This window comes from Anoplophora glabripennis, unplaced genomic scaffold (genome assembly GCF_000390285.2).
Source record: "Anoplophora glabripennis isolate ALB-LARVAE unplaced genomic scaffold, Agla_2.0 scaffold72, whole genome shotgun sequence".
NCBI lineage: Eukaryota > Metazoa > Arthropoda > Insecta > Coleoptera > Cerambycidae > Anoplophora > Anoplophora glabripennis.
Window position 1 is genome coordinate 740,191 of NW_019416536.1, and position 7,867 is coordinate 748,057.

Sequence of the window (7,867 nt, forward strand, 5' to 3'; positions counted from 1 at the left end):
ATGTTGTTCTAGTCTACAGCCTAATTCTGTATATTGTAGGTACTATTAAAAAAAATGATCGCGTCCAACTACCATATAAGCACTTAAAAATATTTGTTAATTTTCAGTGGAAGTTAATCAGTTGCACGATGCGTGTTTTTTACAAGGGAATATTTTACTATGGCGAGCTTATTGGACCCTTGGGGCACGAAGGACGCGGGAGAAACGACTTTTATACGTATTATTTATCTGTAAGCCTGCTGTTGTGTTCCGCAACGCCACGTTAATCGAAATTAGTAAAATATATGCCAAGTCGATTACTGAACCAACATTTTTGGGAATATTTGCGTATAAGGTGACGTAGATCTATTGATACTGAAGTCTGCATGACGTAAAATCAAAGGAAATATATTTCTTAGCAAGATATTTGCTTAGCAAATTAACAGGACTTTATACTGTCTATAGAATTGTAATATTGCATAAAATGGACTTAATTTGTATACTCCTTATGCTGAATTCAGAAATAATCCAAGCATTCCCGAATATCGGGAATGGTATTGATATTTGTTGGCCTGATATACTAACCTCGACTAACCTAGTTGGCTATAATAAGAATAAATTCGGTAAAAAAACATAATAATCTAATTTTACTTATTCTATGTTCGATTCAAGTGTGGTACCTTTGGTAAAAAGTTTTAATTAAATTTACAATATCCAAAATTCACCTTCAATACCTCTATTAAGTACATTATTAACAATAATGCTCTATTAATGCGTTTCTTACATTGCCGATAGGTTGTTAATTTAATCAAACGATGCCACTTTTTTTGTAATCCTCATCATCGCTGGCAATTGTCGTGAGGATTAAGCTTTGTTCTCTATTAACTTGGCATGTGTCATTATATGTCACCAATTTGATGAAACCGCACTGTTATTCACTACAGAATCAATTAAACGATGAGTTTAGTCATGTAACAACACAGTCGCTTTTTAACGGTGAGCGTGGAAGTTATTATACAGGATGTTAAATATACATGGAACATGGACACTACTACAGATTCTCAGAATCATAAGGTAATTTTCGGAAGTTGCTTCGTTTAGAAGCTGGGAGATGTTAAAGGTGATGAAACATTTGTTTTTTTGAAACTCTAGTAAGTTTTGTATAAAAGGTAAAGAAATATTACCTTAATCGTTAAATATTCTTTATCGGAAGCCCCAGTCAAAAATTCTTGAATACATAGACGAAATTGCATATTATTTCTGCAAATTTAAAAAATAGGATAGCATAAGTTCATTTATTGACATTACTCTCTGTTTTTCCCATTATTCGTTAAATTCGGCGAACACTTTTTCGTAATGTTCCCTGAACTTCGCTGGCAATAAATGGAAAATTGGTTCTTGAGCTTCTTCAAAAACAGCCACAGAAACACAATTACTTTCTTGCATTATTTACCAAATTCAGATAGAATTGTTTATTAAATAATTGATAATAAACAACGTTTCATTGAGTACTAGTAAGAAATATCAAGTCGTGTGAATATTTTTTTTATTAAATTCCAATAATTTTGACCACAAATATGATTATGATGTGATTATGGATAAAACGTTGTATTGCATTTGTGTATTAATTTTAATAAAGAATATTAAACGCTCGAACAACGTTCTCGCGTTTAAACATTCTCACTTGGATAAAATGCTACTTAAAAACCTATAAAATAGATAACTATTACAACAAAATGGGAACCCCCACCTTTAAGCAAAATTATTTTATAGATGGATTAATAGCCATCACAGTTCTGAAATTTGTAAATTCAATGTGCTTTCGCGAAAATTGTTGGAAATGATGGCTATTTTTAACAAATCATAAACCATTAAAACAAAAATAAGACACATTGTGTATTCATCTCGTATTTCTCCCTTGACTTCATGAAATTTGAACATCTGTGATTATTCTTATTTGAGAAGCATTAGTCTAAATATATTCAAATATGTAACGAGCGTTCAAATAAAAACGTGGTCAAGTTGGTTCTGAAAATTTGGACGTAGGGCGTAGCGTATAGCTTGAATGAACTTAAACGTCATCTGTCAAAGCGCTATATCGCCGCTATCAATTTGAATATTTTCGTTTTAAAAAGCGTTTAAAATGGTGTTTTCTCAAGCAAAAAGTGTTTATCATAGAGTCCTACTTTAGAAATGGACGCAAGATTGATGGAATATGGAAGTATTCTATTGAGGAATGTTTCATAGAATTTCAAAATCAATTTCCCGGCGTTGTTGAGTACAAAATTTTTCAAAGTGCAGTTCAGCGTTGTGTTAATGTTTTTCGTGAAACGGGCAGTGTAACAAGAAAAGAAGGAAGCGGCCGACCTAAAAAGCGGACTGAAGAATTAAAAGAAAATGTCCAACAAATAATGGAAAATGCGCCAAGAACTTCTGTACGTGTTTTATCACAAATGGTGGGAGTATCAGTCGGTACCTGCCACACAGTGTTAAAAAAAGATTTGCGTTTGTTCTCCTATCGTTTAACTTGTCAGCAAGAACTTCATGAAGTTGATTTTCCGCGACGGGCTGTATTTTGTGAATGGTTTTTAAACAACTACGGTGAACTTCATAATATCACCTTTTTTTCTGATGAAGCCTGGTTTCATTTAAGTGGTTACGTAAACTCACAGAATATGAGAATGTGGTCTTCTGAAAAACCAGATAACTTTTTTGTCGAGGGCCCTCTACACGCTCAAAAAATTGGAGTTTGGTGTGCTCTCAATCGAAGGAGGATTTATGGACCTATTTTTTTTAATGGTACTCTTACTGCGCAAAGGTATAGAGAAGAAATTATCGCTCCTTTTGTTAACCAGCTGGAAGAAAACGAAATTACAAACTTTTACTTTCAACAAGATGGCGCAAGGGCACATACGGCAGGCGAGACGATGAATATGTTGAGGGAAGTTTTCCAAAATCGACTAATAAGTCTCAATGCTGAACATGAATTTCCACCGAGGTCATGTGATATTACGCCGTGTGATTTCTTTTTGTGGCCTTACCTTAAAAACACTATTTTTGAACTGCCTATTCCTGATTTAAACCATCTGCAGGCTCGACTTATAGACAAGATTCGTGAAATTAACAATACCCCGAGCATCTTAGAAAATGTCTTTAATTCTTTGAGGAACAGGTGTGAAAAGTGCTTGGAACAAGGAGGGGGACACTTTCAGCAGCTGCTTTAATTTATTGTTATAACAAGGAGGGGGACACTTTCCGCAGCTCCTTTAATTGTTTGTTATTGTTATCACGATTATTCTTTAAAATAAAGTTATATAGTCATTAACGTTATTGAAACTGACAGCTGCTATACAGCTCGTTGAGAAATGAGGTTAAGTTGGTCGCTATAAGCTACTCCCTACGTCTAATGTGTCAGAGCCAACTTCGACCACGTTTTTATTTGAACGCTCGTTATATTCGATGAAAAACTAATGTCCATAATTTGCAGAATAAGGAAAATTTGAATTGGATGCTATAATTATTTTTGAGTAAATTGTGTTACTGAAAATAATGAACATTTTCAATAATTTTCGTGAAAGAACAGGCGGTTATGAGTTTTTGAGCTGTACTCGGTATTATTTCGTCTGTCAAATAGGTACGTGCGAAATATTTACAAATAAGGAAAAATGTTTAAACTGGCTTCGCTCGTATTTACAACCAAATTCTTCTTGTAATAAATAATGACTTTTATAATATCTTAAATAACAAATTTTATTAGAATTTTTAACCAAATAGAGTGAAAGCTCAGTTTCCGTCGCGCGTATCCAACGAGAGTTCCGTTTTCTTTACTCAACGAAGCCCGAAACAAAGACGTTACGGTTCCACAAGGAAGTAGACGCCGAACAGAGTTTGCCTTTACAAAGCGAGTACCTTAAAAATTATTGAATTAGATAATAATCGTCCCCGCAACGTCTGACGGTAAACACTTATCGACTTTCTATTCGGACTGGAATAAAAGCAAGCCGAGAATGATTTTTTGTACGAGCCGATTCTCTCATTGTCCCAAGTAAACGACCTGGAACTGGAATGGAAGTAGAGAGCAGCGCGAATTATACCATAACGTTCGGTTCCAACGCGTCGTCGTGGCTGTATTTTTTTCATCCGAACTTGAATGGTTTCTCGATTTCTTGACCATGAAGACACGTCTTTTGTGGGTTAAACTCATTACTTTCAGAGTATGGCGAGTGTTTAAAAATTTCCTCTGTTTGCGGGCGAGGAAAAAATGTGGGATCTGTAAGTAGTGGTAAACACCACGCAGCGATCGATATTAAATAATAAGGAGAGAAGTATTATTCTGTCCTCGAGAATTCGATCTGCATCGAATTAATTTAAGGTGGGAACGATACAACGTTCGCAAAACGAATTGGATGTAAAACGAAGCATAATAATGTCTCATTTTAGTTTATTTTCGTTTGTTACATAATAAATTGTACCGGGTGTTGAAAAATAATGCATCCACTTCAAATATCGATCATACTAGTCACAATAAGAAAAGATATACTGGTCTCAACATGTCTCCTCTTGTGTCAAGTGCTCTAGTTTTATTTTGACAAGAAGTACTTTGTTTATTGCAAATAAACTGTAGTACGCGAAAATAAAGTAGTTAAAGTAGGATAAATTATAAAAAAAATTAACAAAACAATATAAAATCTCAATATATTTGTACATATAATAGGTATGATCTAAACTTATATAACAAAATTCAGAAGGGTAAATAAAATACAAACAACAATTGTTAAAATGAAATTGGAAATGTTTTCTGTGGAGTTTTCGCTATCGTACGTATTATCAATTATTTAATAATGATGATTGTGGATAAATAAATTTTTCTGAAAATTATCAACTTTGTTGGGAAACATCTACCATGCGGAGCAACTTTTGAGAAGAATTTTTTTAACATTTTCAGTTAAGGATCTTCGAATTCTTCGGCAAATACATCAGAAGAACGTTTTAAAAATGCTCTAATTTTTATATATCTTGAGTATCATACTTTACATTTATTGTTATTATATTGTATACAATAAATATTGTATATTAAGCATTCTTGTAATATTGTTAATAAACATAAATAATGAAATGGAGAAGTCCAAGTATGAACTCTTGTGAGACTGCGATTGCAGAGATTTGAAAGTAATAATAATTTTACTGCACCATTTCTTGAGTTATTTTTTAGCAATTTAGACTCTTCAGGCTTTAGAATTCAAGTACAAATATGTTGATATGTTTTTTTTTTATCATAAAACATGTGTATATTTTACAAATTGTATAAGGAATTTATTTTAAAGCTGAGTTAGATTATTTCAGATAACAAATTTAACACTACCACGTAATATGACACCATATGGAATACCTAGAATTCGAGTGAGTAATTTAGCGTATCTTTCGAAACAAAGTAAATTGAACAAAATTGGTTACCACAGCTGACAGGAATTTGTTAATAACTCGTTTAATTTTCAATTGTTAATAGGTGTGTGCGGCAATTTTTGGTTTTGTACTGTAACAGATATAATCCGGTTAAATAAAAAATACCTAAATTACAATAAGAAAGCTGATATGGGTATTTATTTTTCTAATATTGCTTAAAAATGTATTGTTTCAACAAAAATATATGTGTATCAAAGTGAACTAAAATTGTGTAAGATACCCATCTTTATATACTCTGAAATATATTAAGGAAAAATGAAATAATAAAACATGTAACTCAATTCTTGCATAGTCATAGTACATCGAATATTGACTGATATACTGACAACCTACAGGAATCTGACTAGAGCATTTATTACACATTTTCTTATGTCGGAATGTCCTATGCTAAAATGAAATACCATTTTACATAAACGATGTAATATCTTCTAGAACTTCATCGCAAATAAAGGACTAATAATATTGATATTTTTATTATATATAATGCATGATATATCACAAACTTCAAGGTGTTTTAAGACAGGGACATATATGCAAAAAAACACTATACAAGAAACATTTTAAAGGAAATCTTTCTCTTTAATTTGAAACAATTTTGTTCAGTACCTAATATATTTCCTTATGTGAAATATGTTTAAAGGTAATAAAAAGAACAAGCATTTAAAAAATTAATATAGTCCATACTATCTGCTACAACTTTCACTATACTGATATAAACCAGGTTTGGAATTAAATATCGAAACTTACCAGAAAAATTAATTATAAAGGCGAGAAAATTGTGTTTAACTTTGTTTTGCTTTTATTCAACCTTGCATTTATTATCTTTTTGGATTATTGCAAAACTTTTTAACGGAGAAGTAATTCTCTGGCGAGATTAGGTGAGGGACTTTTGCCCTGAATTTTTCCACATTTATATTGGCAAAACAGTACAGGGAAAGAATTAAAAAGTTTTCTTATAAATTGCTACAATTAATACCAATCCATGGTAAATATATAACGAGTTGCAAACTTTTTTATTTAAAAACGAAATTGCTGTGCGGAAACTTAAGTTTTCCAAGAAAAACGCGGCGTTAGGTACTAATAAAAAATGTACATATTGTTTTTGTATTTGTATATTTGATTATATTTCTTTCTAATTTCATTAGAATTGTCAGCTATTCACTTTGTATATACACTTGAATATAAATTACAGTAAAATCAGTAGGGTCGTTTATTTTCTAATAGAATAGATATAAATTCTTGGGCAGAATTAACATAGCAATTGCGTTGTAAATCGCAAGTAACATCTTCTTTATCGGCAACTATAAATTTCGCCTTTTAGGAAAATGTATATTATCTCATTCGGAGCAAAATTTGTTGCAGATTGCCCCGTAGATAAACGTCTTTAATTTATTTAGCAAAGTCCTAAAGTAAGAGTATATTTAATATTCAAACATACAGAAGGACTGATCTAGTTAGAATGATTCTATGTATCCTTATGAGGGACAGGATAAACTTGCAATCATTCGGTATTAGAAACCTAGAATCATCAATAATTTCATATTTCAAATCGTTTGCAGACAAATCTATAACCTGAAGTCATTAAAATGTCATTCAAATGCAAGTTTATCCTTTTTGGACAAACATTGTTTCAGGTCAAACCACACACTTGTAATTTACGTTGTTTATGTTATGGTGTTACATACTGTTTTATTGAGAATATGTGGTATTTTCGCTGGAATTCGGATTAGTTCTGGGCGTATCTTAATTTTTTTCTGATCGAGAACTTTACCTAGACAAAGGCTCTCAAATTGTTGAGTATAAATAGAGTAACTAACCGACCATGACGTCGAGGCCAACGGAAATGGATGAAGACCTGTCAAGTCACAATATAAATCTGGTTCTCAGTGCTTTTTATAGTCTAAGAGCATAATAGGTGCAGAAAATGCACACTCATATGAAGTAATAAGTAGATGTCTGTTAAAAACTCCTCATTGCTGTAATATTAGTTAGAAATCAACCGTATACTTTTTTATTTTTGACCAGAATCGAATATTTGTCGTGGTGTGAAAATAGTACAGTGTGTCCGTTTGAAACCAGCTCAAACGTCCAATTTGTACTATATTGATACCACGGTGGCTATATATTATATACATATTTAGTTAATTTATATTAATAATAAGATATTAAAATGAAATAGTTTAAATACTTAAAAATATGAAACCCTGAACATATGTAGTATTCATTTTAACATAAAGGATACCTAGTTAGTAATATAATATTGTCATACATATAGTCCAGTCGGTATTTGTTTCGGGATGGATGTTATATTATCATTATATAAAATGATAATTGCGATATGCGCCCGCTGAAAAAGTTGTACATAATTGTTAGTACAAGAAAATGTAAAAAAAATTTTTAAAGGCGCATTTTTCTCCCTTCTTTC